The sequence below is a fragment of the Dendrobates tinctorius genome, unplaced genomic scaffold (assembly GCF_039654945.1).
Source record: "Dendrobates tinctorius isolate UK_male_01 unplaced genomic scaffold, ASM3965494v1 ptg000060l, whole genome shotgun sequence".
NCBI classification, from domain to species: domain Eukaryota; kingdom Metazoa; phylum Chordata; class Amphibia; order Anura; family Dendrobatidae; genus Dendrobates; species Dendrobates tinctorius.
This window is the reverse complement of record NW_027361728.1, coordinates 73619269-73638249: the sequence shown is the minus strand read 5'-3', so window position 1 is coordinate 73638249 and position 18981 is coordinate 73619269.

Here is an 18981-nt window from a genome sequence, read left to right as displayed (position 1 = left end):
ACCTCTGCTTCAAGGAGAACTTTCTACAGTGTCTTCTCGGCTGTTTCTGCTCTCAGTAAAGAACTGTCTTACAGTTCACACAGTCAGTATTTGGTCAGTATTTTACATCAGTATTTGTAAGTCAAAATCAGGAGTGGAACCATAGGAGAAAAAGTATAATAGAAACACGTCACCACTTCTGGATTTTTCACTCCTGGTTTTGACTTACAAATACTAGTGTAAAATACTGACCAAATACTGAACGTGTGAACATGGCCTAACAATGTGAGTGTAGATTAAGGAATATCGACAAACAAGACCTAGGCACCAATTGCTGTAGCTTTGCAATATCTTTGAGACCAACACCTCTGAAACCTCCTTTTTAATTGGATCTCTTCTAGGTGGTGCATCCTCATAGAATATATGCATGAATCACAAGAAATTGTAAAGAATTGAAGCACTCACCCTATGCTTGCTGATGTGATTCTTTATTCCATAATTAGAATAACATTATAGAGTTCAGGGTGCAGGTGGCAGGGGAGTTTAACAGGTGAAAAAAGCCTGACGGACTACGGCCATTTTGCGCCTTCTTTGCGCTTCTACGGGCCCATGTTACTTTATTTTACAAGCACTTTGCAATTCTACCCATTTAAGATGATGAGAATAAACCTGTAAAAACAAATATAACTGCCATGGAGGCGATATACATCCCTAATACCTAAAATGTATTATCATAAATAATTGTATAAGGTTTATAGAACATTATTTCTCTTACAGTTACAATTTAAAGATATTTTCTAAAGCAAATAAGTTTGTCAGTTGGCAAAAAGCAAAATAACCATTTGTCTATAATTAGTATGAGGAAGGTAAATCAATAAGTAATGATGCGTCTGTAGTACAATCCTCTTCTTGTCAGAACAGGAATCCAGCATACTTTACATATCTAATGGTAGGTAGAAGAGTGTGAGAAGCAAATATTATGTATAAAAATAAGAAAAAAGTTGTAAAATGAGATGTTATGGAATTGTATGCATCTCATCCTGTAGGAAACGTGAGAAGTGATGAGGCAGAGAGAGTACAGTCATTGTGTAGAGTGAATACCCCTGGTCTGCGGTAACACAACAGCCCGCTCTGATTATCTGATCTCATGCTATATTCAGGTTAGATTGAATAAAACGCTCCTGGCAGTAAGACCCACCAGTGAAGTCTCAAATTCACCAAAACTGCTGCATATATGTTTTTTGCTTTATCACTTCCAGATCCTATAAGTTGATCGTAACATAACAACCACAGACGTATAAAGCTGGCCAAAGCTGGTAATTACTCAAGACACCATTGCCAGGTATAGAAAATATACTGACTTGTACATTCTGCTATTTAATAATAAAGAGTGATATTCAGTATCCAGATACAATGGTAGCATGGGCTCACTATTTAAACACTACTGATAATTTTTAATTATTTACAAATTACAAATTTTTCATTTCTTGCTTACTTAGTTTTACCTTATAACCGTTAAATGTGACCCTCCAAAAATAGTAAGAATTGAATATTCTTATGTCATGTAATTTTAATCTGAAAATTAACTGCTGTCACAGCTACCTAATCTATGATGTCACTTATGACATTGAAATCTTATGTGGCAGAGGGATAACTGCTACCAACCCCTCCAAATGCTAAGGCTTGGGTAAAACTACTGTTTCTGTTTCTCATATAGCTGCTGCTGCACTCATTGTTTTTTTTACTGGCAAAATAATAATAACCTTATATCCCCTATTTTAGGAGTCAACAAAATCAGTGAGTCGTGATAATTCATGGCACACGTCAATACTCTAATAATAATACTAAATAATAATAATATGTATCACCAAATATATGGCCATTGCTTTGATATTGCAATATTGTGGACAGAAAACTCAAAATCAATTGTTAACTACTTCCAGACTTTAAATGTCCAGACAGTCCATATACCACTCTGCAGTGAAGTTCTAAAATGTTCATTTATATAACTGTAGGAGCAGAGAGCTGTCTGTCAGACACAGCCAAGTTCCCTATAAAGAAGACACCAATGATTTATAACCATCTCTGCCTTCTCAATCTCTAATCCCTAAAGGTACTGTCACACTTAGCGATGTACCAGCGATCCCGACCAGCGATATGACGCGGTCAGGATCGCTGGTACATCGCTAAGTGGTCGCTAGTGAGCTGCCACACAGGCAGATCTCACCAGCGACATCGCAGGGGACGGGGGTCGCTACTTACTTGTCACACTAGGCGATCCTGCGTCCTCCCGCCCGGCTCCACGCTCGTCGCTCCACAGGAAGCGCCGCAGGAAGCTGATGACGAGAAGCGGTCCTGAACGTTCTCACACGATCAGCGATAACCAGCGGGGGAGCGGGTCGTAGGTAAGTATCAGACACAGCAATGTCGCTAGCAATATTGCTATAACGTCACAAGTTATAGCGATATTGCTAGCGATATCGCTTAGTGTGACATGCCCTTAAGTGCTGAACAAGCAATGGGTATACAGTAATAGGAAGTGCTAATGATGCTTTCACCTCCTGAGCCAGCTGTCATGTGATCTCTGAGTCTAGGGAGGGAGCAGAAGTTGTTGGGTCCTAGAAGACCCAGTTAGCATTACTATGAGTCCAGGAGGCTGCATTTCCATACAGTGGATGTAATAAGTATTGAACACATCCCCAATATTCTAAGTAAAAATACAGTTAAATATGCTATCGACATGAAATTCTCACCAGATTTCAGTAACAACTTATCCAGTCCACACAGGCAAAGAAATCAAACCATAGATGTCTATAAATTAAGTTATGTGTAAGAATGAGAACTGACACAAGGAAAAAGTATTGAGCATGGTTACTGAAATGTATTTTATACTTCATACAAAAGCCTTTGTTGGTGGTGAAAGCTTCAAGATGTCTCCTGTATGGAGAAACTAGTCACATACATTGCTCAAGTGTGATTTTATCCCATTCTTCCACATAAATACTCTTGAAATCCTGAAGGTTCCCTTGGTTCCATATCATCAAATTTCTATTGGATTCAGGTCAAGTGATTGGCAAGTCCAGTCTAGCAGCTTTATTTTCTTTCTTTGAAACCAATTGAGAGTTACCTTGACTGAGTTTTTGGGATCAGTGTCTTGCTGAAATGTACATCGTTGTTTAACCCTTTCAGCCATATGACATACTATCCTGTCAATGTGCCCTGGGACTTAATTCCTAAGGACGGGATAGTACGTCATAGCCGATGAGCGGTGCTTATAGGGGGAGCACCGCTAATCGAGGCTGGGTGTCAGCTGATTATCACAGGAGACAACCAGCACTATGTGCCAGGAGCAGTCACGGACCGCTCCTGGCACATTAACCCCTGGCACACTGCGATCAAACATGTTTCATTTTTGCATGCTATAGCGCTGCAGTGTGCTGCCTTGTTTGTTTGATGATTTTTACTTTAAACTTGAGTTATATTGTGCAAAGCTAATTTAACATACAGTAATTTCGTTTTTGGAAGGAAATATCTGTATTTGTCACATAGAGGAGTATTCTGACTCTGTGTCTAGGCTGCAAGTGTAGGGTGCTTGAGACACCATTTCTTTGGCTGTCTCTATGTACTCACACTCGTCAAATAGCTTGAACTCGACTGCAGGAGACATGTATGAATATTCCAGAGGAAGGTTTATTTTCCAGCAGAATTCTTGTAGTTATGCATAAATGCAGTAGGCAAAAATAACGCATTCTGAACCAGAGATGCAGAAACATTTGCTTCTTAACATGACTGACATACAGAATGATGAAGAAGAAGGAGGGGTTACTGATATCAGATTTACATCACAGTCACATGGAGAGTGGGAGGGCAATTTCTAAACTTGGCAAAACTTATTGCAAGGCAGCATAATAATAACTATGCAATGATAATTCAATACTGTCTGTATGATTCCTAAATCATGTAACATAGTAACATAGTAATATAGTTATTAAGGTTGAAGGGAGACTTTAAGTCCATCTAGTTCACCCCATATCCTATCCTAACTTGCCCTAACATGACACTCCTCATCTGAAATCTTTATATTTAATGATAATTCCATCTTGACATAATGTGCTTCGATGAAGTCCACTACCATTTTAGTAAACTGAAAGGAAAAAAAGAAAAAACATGTAACCACGGCTGCAAACACTATAATGTCCAATTTATGGTTGGTGGCCTGTAGTCCACAACATTTGTAGGATAATAAAAGTCCAATTGGAAACTCATCTTCGTATTAGGAAAGACTAAACTTGCAAAAACTTCCAACAATCCATTTGGGAATATTCCATGTCCTAACAGAGCTGGACGTACGCTCCCCCCTGCTGAGCTGTGTCCGGCAGTTATGTCCTACTTCTAGTAAATTAATTTTCTTGTTACATGCAGAGGTCCAGCCGCAAGGGGTGCAAAGGTGACAGCTCCATCCAAAGTCTGGTTCCTGATGGGTTCAAAGGCTCCTCATAACAAGAAACCCATAGTATATGCTGAATATCAGATTTTAAAACAGAATCTGGGAGCCATTGGCTATTGTTTTTATGCCACAAAATTTCAGATGGAGACATTATTTAAAAATGGTTCAGATTTACAGAGCTTCCAATCACTTTATTTTCCGACTTGCCCAGCCTTTATGAATAGCAGCTGTTTCTCAAACCGCTCCATGCCTATCCTTCACATCCTTCGCTGACTTGGGGTAAAAATGTGGCTGAGAAAACCTCATGTAAAAACTGTAAAACTCCTTGTTTTTAAATGTGGAACTTTGTGGCATTTCATAGCTGCAGTTCTAGGAACATGTGAACATCCCCAAGATTATGTGATGTTTGTTATCTGATTTACCAATGAATATGCAGCAAAAAGGCTGTTATAAATTGTGGGCTCCTAAAATAAATCATGTCATATAAAACCATGCCTTGTTGATCCTGATTTGTAATACCACATGTGTTGAAAAATGTCTGTGTTATAATTATAAGCCCTAAATATATCCTAGAAAAAGTATCTAGATAATCCCACCATATAAGTAAGGCCCCTTTCACATATCAGTTTTTTGGTGTCAGTCACAATCCGTCGGCTCGACGGATCCGTCGCAGATTGTGAAAAACTGATTCGACGGATCCGTTTTTTCGCTGGATCCGACTGCCCTACCTGGTAATAATAATTGGAGCATGCTCAGTTTAAAAAAAAACAGAATCCGTCGCTGGATTCCGTCATTTGACAGACAGCGACGGATCAGGCGCCCATAGGCTTCCATTCTAGCAAACGACGGACGGCGCCGGACCGTCGCTGTCCGACTTTTTGACAGAGACAAAAACGTTACTTTGTCCGCCGTCTCCGGCCGCCAGACACAAAATTTCAGACAGTTCCAGCGAACGACAGATCAAATGTGAGGCCATCTGTCGCAATCCGTCGCTAATACAAGTCTATGAGAAAATAAAACGATCCGGCGGCATCCTTTGCTGGATCCGTTTTTTTCAAAAATTGCCGGATTGCGACTGATGTAAAAAAAATGATATGTGCAAGTAGCCTAACTGACCAACATATTGCTGTAACTTTATAGTGTTTTATGTAGAATATTGGTTTGTGTGATGCATCTTAAAGGGATTGTCCAGATGAAGAAGCAATGTCTGCAATGTAACTGAAAACAACTGAATGGTGACAATATGTTATTCACACTGTCACAATTCCCTTTTATGTCTCTGAGGATGGGGAGTCTTGTGACTGCATACATGCGTACTTGTGGTTCACTAGACTCCTGTGCTTCTCTCACTTCTCTTTTGTTGAAAGAAGCCAGATGACACTAGTAGGCACAAGCCCAAAAGTATGCAAAATACAATACAGGAATACAGAGGATACAGAGGAATCGCAGCCTGTCAAAATTCAGCAGTCTGCAGTAATACAATTGCAAACTTTGCTTATTAGGGTGTGTGCACACGCTGCGGATTCTGCTGCGGATCCGCAGCGGATTTGGCCACTGCGGATCCGCAGCAGTTTTGGCTGCGATGTACAGTAGCATTCTAACCTATGGAAAAAAAAACGCTGTGCAGACGCTGCGGAATTTTCCGCACGGATTTGCTGCGGTTGCAAAACCGCAGAAAGAATTGACATGTCAATTCTTTCTGCGGATTCCGCTGCGGTTTGCCATCTTCTCCATTGTGGAGGTGAAAAACCGCAGGGCAAAACCGCAGAGCAATCCGCAGGTAAATCCGCAGGTCTTTTGACCTGCAGATTTACCTGCGGATATTACAAAATCCACGTGGCCAAATCCGCACCCCAATCCACAGCATGTGCACATACCCTTAGACTAGAATTTTCCATTAAACTGAATGGTCACATAACCATGGATGCAAGACCTATCACTGGAACCTCCTTGTATTTTTAGAAATGGGTCTCCTTGTGTGATGAGCGGAACAAGTAGGTGGCCAAACATGTGCATGTTTTCACAATTTCTATATAGATACAGTATTGAACCTTGCATCTCTGGGTTTCTGGGCATCAGAAAACCAAATCTTTATGTATATTACAGGTTTTATTTACAATTTTTGCCAATTTTTGGAGTAAATTGAAGTAAACTTGTTGACGCGTGCAAGACCACAAACAAAGCTTTACCCACTTTCCATAAAAGTGGCATGAGCAACAGAAGTAAGTTGGAATGTTTTGCTATTATTCTGCCCCAGAGTGCTTTTTTAAAGTCTATTGGTGTGTGTCCGTTAACTGAAAAAGGTTACAACAGACTTGTTTTCCCTTACAACCTAATGCATGGATTTGGTTTTGATTTTTGCTGCAGGGCCCCCTGAGTTATATCTGCATGATAACTGCAGGGCAGTGGAGCAAGTTGGGAGTAGGGGTGTCAGCAAAAAATGTCAAAACAAGAGACACAAAGACAATGAAAAAAAAAAAACATGGATTCCATGAGTGTACGCAGAGGATAGCTGGTCAGGAAAACACATTAGGCAAAAGACTCATTTGATCATTTGATAATTCAAAGGTAAAATCCAGAAGGGCATCCATTTGTTAAGAGAGTAGATTCATCATGAAACAAAGCCGGGAGAAACAAAGCTGGGCCAATCCAATATACAGTAATGATGGCAGCAGATTATTCTGGATACTCTCCAAGCATGTGACAACAGAGTTTCTTTATTCAGGAACAAACAAGAACAGTATATGATAAGCTTAATAGATCAGCAATAAATCATTTGTGTGTCTCTATCTGTGCAGCATCTACAGCAGGCTGCTTCTCTCAAACACATGTATCCAATGGGAATTTGCAGTTAAAACTCCGCACTGCCGCAAGGATAAATTCCAGGAGAGAGATGTCATAGATTCACAGTGACTTTATTCAACATGTTTCAGGAAATACCACACAGTATATACAGGCATCACAAGTATATATAGTTCTGAGAGGATGCTGAATTTCAAAAAACTGAGCGCCAAGAGATCAGATGACACAATGTCAAAGTTTAATGACATCATGGGGTTAACTATTCCAAGAGGTTATAATACAGCGATGTGTAAAATGAAAAAAAAATAATGACAAAATTTATTAATATCATTAACAGTATCTTACAATTCTAGGTACCAAATCTAGATTGCAACTTTCAAAAAATATACAGTAATTTTGGCAGCAGATTATTCTGGATACTCTCCAAGCATGTGACAACAGAGCTACTTTATTCAGGAACAATATATGATAAGCTTAGTAGAACAGCAATAAATCATTTGTGTGTCTCTATCTGTGCATCATCTACAGCAGGCTGCTTCTCTCATACACAGACACATGAAAAACAGGAAATACAGTCGCATGCTCTCCCTGTGTGCACCTTTGGCTTCTGACATTCCAAACTGAGTTAGGATTGTGGAAATTTTAGAACTTTGGTTGAGAAGAAAACTCTCATCTTCCTCTCTCTGGATTTAGATTCCCAAATAATATTTCACTTTTCCAAGGTCCTTCGTCTCAAAATGCTGGTTGAAAATTTCACCTAGCTTTGCAATTTCTTTTCTTGATGAGACATGATTACATCGTCTACATATAGTTGAACAACTCCTTCGCTACATTTTTCACATACAAACATGGATCAGCTTGAGATCTTTTAAATCCTTCATCCATCAAAATTTTGTTCACTTTTGAGCTCCAAGCTCTTGCTGACTTGCTCTCCATGGAGAGATTTTTGCATTTTACAAAGAAGGTGCTCTTCACCCTTTTTAATATATCCCTCGGGTTGGCTCATGTACAACTCTTCTTCAATGTCACCATGTAGGAAGGCTGTTTTGATGTCAAAATGTCTCACTGTCATCTGTTGAACTGTAGCTACAGACATTAAAGTTCTGAATGTGGTTTGCTTCGCAACTGGAGAAAATGTAGCATCATAATCTTCACCATACTTTTACGAGAACCCTTTTGCGACCAATCTTGCCTTAAATCAGGGAACTTTACATTCTGAGTCATATTTGTTTTTGATGACCCACTTACATCTGATAACTCTTTTTCCTTGTGGTAGCTCAGTAAGCTCCCATGTCTGGAGTTGGTGTAGGGACTCCATCTCCTCATTAGCGGCATTTATCCACTTCTGCTTCTCGTGGACAGGCAGTTTTTGCATCTCTTGTCATGACTGTGGCTCTAGTTCAGGAAATGTTCTAACCATATAAGAAAGGCGACTAGGTGGGATACCTTTGTTTGGCCTTTCTGATCTCCTGACTGGAGGTTGACTGGGATCCTCTGTGTCTTCCTTGGTGGCTTCAGAGCTTATCCACACTTCATTGTTTTCCTTTTCAGCATCTAAAAGTGTGTTAGCTTCTTCAATGACAGAAGATTGCTTTCAAGGCTGGGAACATAGAGAACATCCTTTATTGGGATGCGTATCCATGCGGTCGCTGCACACGTCAAATTGCTGCATGCGGATGCATCCGCATACAACGCATTTCCCTGCGTACCCAATGTTAAAGATAGGTACGCAGGGAAACGCAGGACGCATGCGTCAGTAGGTGGAGCGTGGGCAAAGCTTCACGGAGATAGAAATAAGGAAGTTGGCTGCCATCCGCAGCCCTCCTCAATGCAAGTGTGAAACCAGCCTTAGTGAGTCGAGCCCAGCAGCGCTGGTCCTTTTATAGTCTCTGATGAGGTAATGGCAATCACAGTAATGCCACTATCAAGATGGCTACGGCATTAGAGTTACTTGCTGGCAATCCCCTTATGCTTGTTGGCTGTGTGACACCAAACATGCAAGGCAGGGATTCGAGGCTCAAATTCGAGCACCGGCTAATGGTCATCGAGTGTCGAGCACATCTGAGCACCCAGATACTCGAGTGATATCAGAGTATCAGTTAGCACGTTTGCTCATCCCTACAATGCATCATTTGTATTGCGGAAACTGTGGACAGTAGACAAAAGTCTACGACTGGGGTCATCTGAAATAAAGAGATGCATATCCTAGTATTGTACAAAAAATTAAAGGAAAATATGTGCAAAAACATCAGCTGATTCTAAATATGCAGACTTTATACAATATGCTTCTTACTTTTGATTTTCTGTAAATGTGATTTGTAACTGTTAGTTTTAGGTCATTTTACTGGAAAACTGAAAGCGAAGAAAATTAAGTTCAGATGGTGGTTTGTATCATTACAGATTTCTGCAATTTATAAAGCCACCAAACAAAATATTCCTCATAGTCTGAAGAATGCAGTTAAATAAAATCCCTTATTCTAACACATTCTCTGCCAATATCATATCATGGCTATTGCTTCTGTAATATGCTTTTTCTGCTTTTTATCTCCATGGATATTCAGTTTTTGTGAATGATCTCGTAAATTGATTGAATATACAGAGAATAAGAAAGGCAAAAATATGGTGACAAGATAATATTTAAACAATTGACATAGATAATTGTTGCAAGTGTGTTCTCACCTGTTCAATTGTCTTCTGCATAGTCATAACTAGACCTCCTTCACAAGTCCGTATAACTCCTGTACCAGTGTCATCAATGTTTAAATAAATAATTAAAACAAAATTTTTAAAAAGTGCCGTGTCCCAATTTTTGTCAACCAGCCAAGCTAAATCAGACAGTTGGGGGCTACAATTCTCAAACTGGAAAGGGGCCAGGGATATTGTTCCCCCATCAGGCTACAAATAGTAGCCCGCAGCCGCCCTAGAAATGGTGCTTCTATTCTGTCTGGTGCTGCTGGTAAAAAAGGGACAAGTCTCTGTGTGGTTTGCAAGGACACATGGTCTGTGCAGACACACAGATATGTGCACAGCAGCATAGGTCATAACATGTACATGTGGTATCCGTATATTGCAACTTTTCATATATCACTCCTAGCAATTTCCAATCAACAGACAGTCAATGAAAATAATTAGTGATGGGCGAGCACTAAAATGCTCTGGTGCTCGTTGCTCGGGTTGAGCAAATTGGAATACTCGAGTACTCGGACAGTACAACGAGACCAATGTAATTGTATGGGAGACCTGAGCATTTTTACCGTGATCCTCCCCGGGGGTCCTTTTAAGGTCTAAAAACATCTGAAAATGATGGAAACACTGCTCAAATAACATGGGGACATTATGGGGATCGACCCTGGAAGCATTTCTGACTAGTAGTTCACAGCTTTAACCAATGTTGTCAGAGTTTCATGCCATTTTTACCAGTGCACCAAAATACATACCAAAACGAAACCAAAACGGATTTTGCTGGGAAATACAGGGGTTGGAGAAAATAATGGAAACACCTGGAAACATCAACAAAAGTTAGTTTAATATGCTGTAGGTCCACCTTTTGCGACGATTACAGCCTCAATTCTCCAAGGTATGGATTCATTCAAGGTGTGAATTGTTTCCAAAGGAATTTTAGCCCATTCTTCAGTTAAAACACCCTCCAGTTCTTTGAGCGACGATGGAGGCGGAAATCGACGTCTAGCTTGAATCTCTAAAATCGACCATAAACGCTCAATAATGTTGAGGTCTGGGGATTATGGGGGCCAGATGAGATGCTCAACTTCATTAGAATGTTTCTCGTGTCAAGCTTTAATGATTCTAGCTGTATGAATTGGTGCATTATCATCCTGAAAGATGGCGCTCCCCTCCGGGAACAGTACTTGAACCATAGGATGCACTTGGTCACCCAAAATGCCTAAATAATCTCGGCTGTTAATTCTTCCATGAAGGGATATCATAGGCCTGGCAGATCTCCACGAAATAGCACCTCAGATCATCACAGAACCTCCACCATGATTTACGGTTGGGAGAAGGCAGTCTGGATGGAATGCTTCTTTCGGCTGTCTCCAAACGTACACTCGGCCAGAGATCGGAAATAGGGTAAACGATGATTCGTCTGAGAATATCACGTTTCCACTGCTCGAGGGACCAATTCTGGAGGTTTCTACACCACTCTAAACGCTTGGAAACATTTGTCATTGAGAGCAGCGGTTTTCTAATTGCAGCTCTTCCGTGGAATCCAGATTTGTGCAGCTCCCAAAGAAACAGTTTTCGTGGAAACTGGGTTCTGTAGGTGTTCATTGAGCTAAGCAGTGATTTTCGGAGCCGTGGTCTTGCGATCCTCTCTCACAATTCGCTTTAGAGTCCGACGGTCTCTCTCAGTCAACTTCGACTTTCAGCCAGACCTGTGCTTTGCTGCGGACGTTTTTCCTTCTTTTTCAAACACAGTCATTACTTTGGAGACAGTACCTCTTGCCACGCCAAGCATTCGGGCACTTTCTGTTACACTAGCGCCTGCCATACGAGCACCAACAATTTGACCTCTTTGAAAATCCGAGAAGTCTGCCATTGGTATCAGGTTCTCATCAATGTTCTTACAATTCTGCAAAACAAACAGTTAATTTACATTAACATATCACATACAGTTGTGGCCAAAAGTATTGACACCCCTGCAATTCTGTCAGATAATACTCAGTTTCTTCCTGAAAATGATTGCAAACACAAATTCTTTGGTATTATTATCTTCATTTAATTTGTCTTAAATGAAAAAACACAAAAAAAATTGTCCTAAAACCAAATTGGATATAATTCCACACCAAACATAAAAAAGAGGGTGGACAAAAGTATTGGCACTGTTTGAAAAATCATGTGATGCTTCTCTAATTTGTGTAATTAACAGCACCTGTAACTTACCTGTGGCACCTAACAGGTGTTGGCAATAATTAAATCACACTTGCAGCCAGTTGACATGGATTAAAGTTGACTCAACCTCTGTCCTGTGTCCTTGTGTGTACCTCATTGAGCATGGAAAAAAGAAAGAAGACAAAAGAACTGTCTGAGGACTTGAGAAACCAAATTGTGAGGAAGCATGAGCAATCTCAAGGCTACAAGTCCATCTCCAAAGACCTGAAAGTTCCTGTGTCTACTGTGCGCAGTGTCATCAAGAAGTTTAAAGCCCATGGCACTGTGGCTAACCTCCCTAGATGTGGACGGAAAAGAAAAATTGACAAGAGATTTCAATGCAAGATTGTGCGGATGTTGGCTAAAGAACCTCGACTAAAATCCAAACAAGTTCAAGCTGCCCTGCAGTCCGAGGGTACAACAGTGTCAACCCGTACTATCCGTCAGCGTCTGAATGAAAAGGGACTATATGGTAGGAGACCCAGAAAGACCCCACTTCTTACCCCGAGACATAAAAAAGCCAGGCTGGAGTTTTCCAAAACTTACCTGAAAAAGCCTAAAACGTTTTGGAAGAATGTTCTCTCATCAGATGAGACAAAAGTAGAGCTTTTTGGGTAAAGGCATCAATGTAGAGTTTACAGGAGAAAAAAAGAGGCATTCAAAGAAAAGAAAACGGTCCCTACAGTCAAACATGGCGGAGGTTCCCTGATGTTTTGGGGTTGCTTTGCTGCCTCTGGCACTGGACTGCTTGACCGTGTGCATGGAGTTATGAAGTCTGAAGACTACCAACAAATTTTGCAGCATAATGTAGGGCCCAGTGTGAGAAAGCTGGGTCTCCCTCAGAGGTCATAGGTCTTCCAGCAGGACAATGACCCAAAACACACTTCAAAAATGGTTTGAGAGATAGCACTGGAGACTTCTAAGGTGGCCAGCAATGAGTCCAGACCTGAATCCCATAGAACACCTGTGGAGAGATCTAAAAATGGCAGTTTGGAGAAGGCACCCTTCAAATATCAGGGACCTGGAGCAGTTTACCAAAGAAGAATGATCTAAAATTCCAGCAGAGCATTGTAAGAAACTCATAGATGGTTACTGGAAGCGGTTGGTCGCAGTTATTTTTGCTAAAGGTTGTGCAACCAAGTATTAGGCTGAGGGTGCCAATACTTTTGTCTGGCCCATTTTTGGAGTTTTGTGTGAAATGATCAATGTTTTGCTTTTTGCTTCATTCTCTTTTGTGTTTTTTCATTTAAGACAAATTAAATGAAGATAATAATACCAAAGAATTTGTGTTTGCAATCATTTTCAGGAAGAAACTGAGTATTATCTGACAGAATTGCAGGGGTGTCAATACTTTTGGCCACAGCGGTGACACAAATAATCAACTACAAAACATTACCATATGTCACGGTTTGCATGTTTATAACATGTTCGAAGATTATGATGCCAAAACGTTAGGTGTTTCCATTATTTTGTCCAACCCCTGTATGTTAAGGTATATCCTTCCCAGGTTAATGACTTGTATATAAGGCAAAATAAATAACCCCAGACCAAAATGTTCCTCCACCACTTGGGCTATATTCAGACGCAGCGTTTTTGAAGCGTTTTTCAACTTTAACATTGCTTTCAACCAAAACAAATGCATTCACTGGGAAATGTCATTGTAACATTTAACAACCCTAGCTGGCCATGTGGTGTGTGACACATAAGCAGACACATCTTGTTTCAGTTATGAAGGAGGGACTCTTAACCCCTTACCTACAAAGGACGTAATATTCCGTCCATGTGACCCTGGACCTAACTACCATGGACGGAATATTACGTCCCAGCGATCAGCGGCGCCCACGTGGTGAGCGCCGCTGATCGCGGCCGGGTGTCAGCTAATTATCATAGCTGACACCCGGCACAATGTGTCAGGGGCGGTCACGGACCGCCCCCGACACGTTAACCCCTTGTACACCGCGATCAAACGCGATCGCGGTGTACCGGGGGTTAAAGGGAAGCATCGGCAGGGAGGGGGCTCCCTCCGTGCTTCCCTGAGCCCCCCACGGCAGCGCAATGTGCAGCGCTGCTGCGCGGGTCTCTTTCCCTACAGGCCCCCGGATCCAAGATGGCGACAGGGGCCTTCGGGGGCCTGTAGAGAGCTGACTTCCTCACTGCCTGCAAAGCGCAGGCATGAGGAAGTCTGCAGCAGTGCCTGTGACAGATCGCTGATCTGTCACAGTGATCTGTGATGTGACAGATCAGCGATCTGTCACAGGACAGTGATGTCCCACCTGGGACAAGGTAATAAAGTTAAAAAAAAAAAAAAAAAGTGTTAAAAATAATTAAAAAAAAAATCGCTAAATAAATTAGTAAAAAAAAAAAAAATATTCCCCAATAAATCTATTTTTTCAAAATAAAAAAAAACAAAAACAAAAAAAGTACACATATTTGGTATCGCCGCGTTCGTAATGACCTGCCCTATAAAACTGTCCCATTAGTTAACCCCTTTAGCGAACCCCTTAAAAAATAAAAATAAAAAACGAAGCAAAAAATAATGATTTATTATCATACCACCGAACAAAAAGTGCAATAACGCGCGATCAAAAAGACGCATATAAATATCCATAGTACCGCTGAAAATGTCATCTTGTCCCGCAAAAAACGAGCCACCATACAGCGTCATCCGCAAAAAAATAAAAAAGTTATAGCTCGCAGAATAAAGCGATACAAAAATAATTATTTTTTATATAAAATTGTTTTCATTGCAAAAAACCGACAAAACATAAAAAAACGACCTAAATGAGGTATCGCTGTAACCGTACTGACCCAAAGAATAAAAACGCTTTATGAATTTTACCGTACGCGGAACGGTGTAAACGCACCCCCCAAAAGAAATTCATGAAACGCTGGTTTTTGTTCATTCTGCGTCCCAAAAATCGGAATAAAAAGCGATCAAAAAATGTCACGTGTCCGAAAATGGTACCAATAAAAACATCAACTCGTCCCGCAAAAAATAAGACCTCACATGACTCGGTGGGTCAAAATACGGAAAAATTATAGCTCTCAATATGTGGTGATGCAAAAACTATTTTTACAATAAAAAGCATCTTTTAGCGTGCGACAGCTGCCAAACATAAAAACCGCCATAAATAGTAAATCAAACCGTGGAGGGTCTTGTATCCAAAATGGGGTCACTTGTGGGGAGTTTCAATAGTTTAGGTACATCAGGGGCTCTCCAAACGCACATGACACCCGCAGACCAATCCATCAAAGTCTGCATTCCAAAACGTCACTACTTCCCTTCCGAGCCCCGACGTGTGCCCATACAGTAGTTTTCTCCCACATATGAGGTATCAGCGTACTCAGGACAAATTGGACAACAACTTTTGGGGTCCAATTTCTCCTGTTACCCTTGGGAAAATAAAAAAATGGGGACTAAAAGATGATGTTTGTTGAAAAAATACGATATTTTTATTTTCACGCCCGGTCGTTATAAACTTCTGTGAAGCACTGGGGGGTTCAAAGTGCTCACCACACATCTAGATAAGTTCATTAGGGGGTTTAGTTTCCAAAATGGGGTCACTTGTGGGGGGTTTCCACTGTTTAGGTACATCAGGAGCTCTCCAAAAGCAACATGACACCCGCAGACCATGCCATCAAAGTCTGCATTCCAAAACGTCACTACTTCCCTTCCGAGCCCCGAAGTGTGCCCATACAGTAGTTTTCTCCCACATATGAGATATCAGCGTACTCAGGACAAATTGGACAACAACTTTTGGGGTCCAATTTCTCCTGTTACCCTTGGGAAAATAAAAAAATTGGAGACTAATTGATCATGTTTGTAGAAAAAATATGATTTTTTTATTTTCATGCCTGGGCATTATAAACTTCTGTGAAGCCCTTGGGGGTTCAAAGTGCTCACCACACATCTAGATAAGTTCCTCAGGGGTCTAGTTTCCAAAATTGGATCATTTGTGGGGGGTGTTTCCACTGTTTAGGTACATTAGGGGCTCTCCAAAGGCAACATGACACCCACAGACCATTCCATCAAAGTCTGCATTCCAAAACGTCACTACTTCCCTTCCGAGCCCCGACGTGTCCCCATACAGTAGTTTTCTCCCACATATGGGGTGTCAGCGTACTCAGGACAAATTGGACAACAACTTTTGGGGTCCAATTTCTCCTGTTACCTTTGGGAAAATAAAAAAATGGGGACTAAAAGATGATGTTTGTGGAAAAATACGATTTTTTTATTTTCACGCCCGGACGTTATAAACTTCAGTGAAGCACTGGGGGGTTCAAAGTGCTCACCACACATCTAGATAAGTTCCTTAAGGGGTCTAGTTTCCAAAATGGTGTCATTTGTGGGGGGTTTCTACTGTTTTGGTACATCAGGGGCTTTCCTAACGCGACATGGTGTCCGATCTCAATTCCAGCCAAAAACGTCAAATGGCGCTGCTTCCCTTCCAAGCTCTGCCATGCGCCCAAATAGTGGTTTACACCCACATGTGGGGTATCAGCGTACTCAGGATAAATTGCACAATATCTTTTAGGGTCCTGTTACTTTTGGAAAAATAAGAATTGAGGGTGAAAAGATCATTTTTGTGGAAAAAATATGATTTTTTAATTGTACTGCTGTACGTTATAAACTTCTGTGAAGCCCTTGGGGGTTCAAAGTTCTCACCACACATCTAGATAAGTTCCTTGGGGGGTCTAGATTCCAAAATGGTGTCATTTGTGGGGGGTTTCCACTGTTTTGGTACATCAGGGGTTTTCCAATCGCGACATGGTGTCCGATCTCAATTCTAGCCAAAAACGTCAAATGGCGCTGTTTCCCTTCCGAGCTCTGCTATGCGCCCAAATAGTCATTTACGCCCACATATGGGGTATCAGCGTACTCAGGACAAATTGCACAATAACTTTTAGGGTCCTGTTACCCTTGGAAAAATAAAAATTGGGGTTGAAAAGATCATTTTTGTGGAAAAAATATGATTTTTTAATTGTACCGCTGTACGTTATAAACTTCTGTGAAGCCCTTGTGGGTTCAAAGTTCTCACCACATATCTAGATAAGTTCCTTGGGGGGTCTAGTTTCCAAAATGGGGTCACTTGGGGGGGTTTCCACTGTTTAGGTACATCAGGGGCTCTCCAAACGCAACATGGCGTCCGATCTGAATTCCAGCCAATTTTGCATTGAAAAAGTCAAACTCCTTCCCTACTGAGGTCTGCCATGCGCTGAAACAGTGGTTCCCCCCCACATATCAGGTATCAGCGTACTCAGGACAAATTGCACAATAACTCTTGCAGTCCAATTTCTCCTGTTACCCTTGGTAAAATAAAGAAAATTGAACCTGAAGTATTTTTTTTGTGAAAAAAAGTTAAATGTTCATTTTTTTTTTAATATTCAAAAAATTCCTGTGACGCACCTAAAGGGTTAATAAACTTCTTGAATGTGGTTTTAAGCACCTTAAGGGGTGCAGTTTTTAGAATGGTGTCACTTTTGGGTATTTTCTATCATATAGACCCCTTAAAGTGGCTTCAAATGTGATGTGGTCCCTAAAAATAAAATGGTGTTGCAAAAATGAGAAATCGCTGGTCAATTTTTAACCCTTATAACTTCCTAACAAAAAAAATTTTTGGTTCCAAAATTGTGCTGATGTAAAGTAAACATGTGGGAAATGTTATGTATTAAGTTTTTTGTGTGCCGTATCGCTGTGATTTAAGGGCATAAAAATTCAAAGTTGGAAAATTGCAAAATTTTCAAAATTTTCGCAAAATTTCCGTTTTTTTCACAAATAAACGCAACTTATTTGAATGCAATTTTACCACTAACATGAAGTACAATATGTCTCGAGAAAACAAAGTCAGAATCACCGGGATCCATGGAAGCGTTCCAGAGTTATGACCTCATAAAGGTACAGTGGTCAGAATTGTAAAAATTGGCCCGGGAGTTAACGTGCAAACCACCCTTGGTAGTGAAGGGGTTAAAGTTACAGAGCCTATTTTTACTGGGGCATCAGGCAGTATTAATCTTCTTAAAGGGCCATTATTAAACAGTGGGTCACCTAAACTGTTATTGTCTATGCAGTGAGTGAATGGGCTGCCCAGAATTACGACGCATTCACGAGAGGTCAAGGAGGGCTTCCCAAAAAAATGTTGCATTGAATGCAATGCCTGGCTTGTCCCAATGTTACATGCACTCCAATAAGCTTTTCAAGCCACATACTGGAAGGGCACAGGAAAATCCACTTCACATTATTCATTTTGTACTCCCATACTCTTTTATTATGCATTGACAGCAAGGCCTGCCCTGCTAACAAGTCATATGCACCCCAATAAGCCTTTGAACCCAGGTACTGGATGGGCCCAGGAAAATTATCTTCTCATTATTCATTTTGTACTCCCATTCTGTTTTCTTATGCATTGACTGCAAGGCCTGCCCTGCTACCAAGTCATATGCACCGCAATAACCCCAATCTCCCCTTGTAAGACACATGGAGGAGGGCCTCTTAACAAAAAATGTCCCTTTAAAAAGGAGCCGGTCTCCTAGACTTGGAAGGCCCATGCAATAAGTGTGTTGGCTGTCAAACATTTCCCCTGTGGGGTACACCTCAACCTTTTCCATAACAAGTATTTTACGACCAGAAAAACCACACACCCTTGTTCGGAATCCGACATTGGCTGTAGCAGCACGGAACACGTAAACCCTTTTGATCTCGTGGCGGTGGATGATGAGACTTGGAGGAAGGCCTAATTAAAAAATATTCCCAATTTCTAGGGGCGGGTCTCATAGACTTGGAATGCCCTTTTTCAGAACAAGCATTTTACGCGCAGCATAACCACCCACCCCTGTTAATAATTCGACACTTGATGTAGCTGCACGGA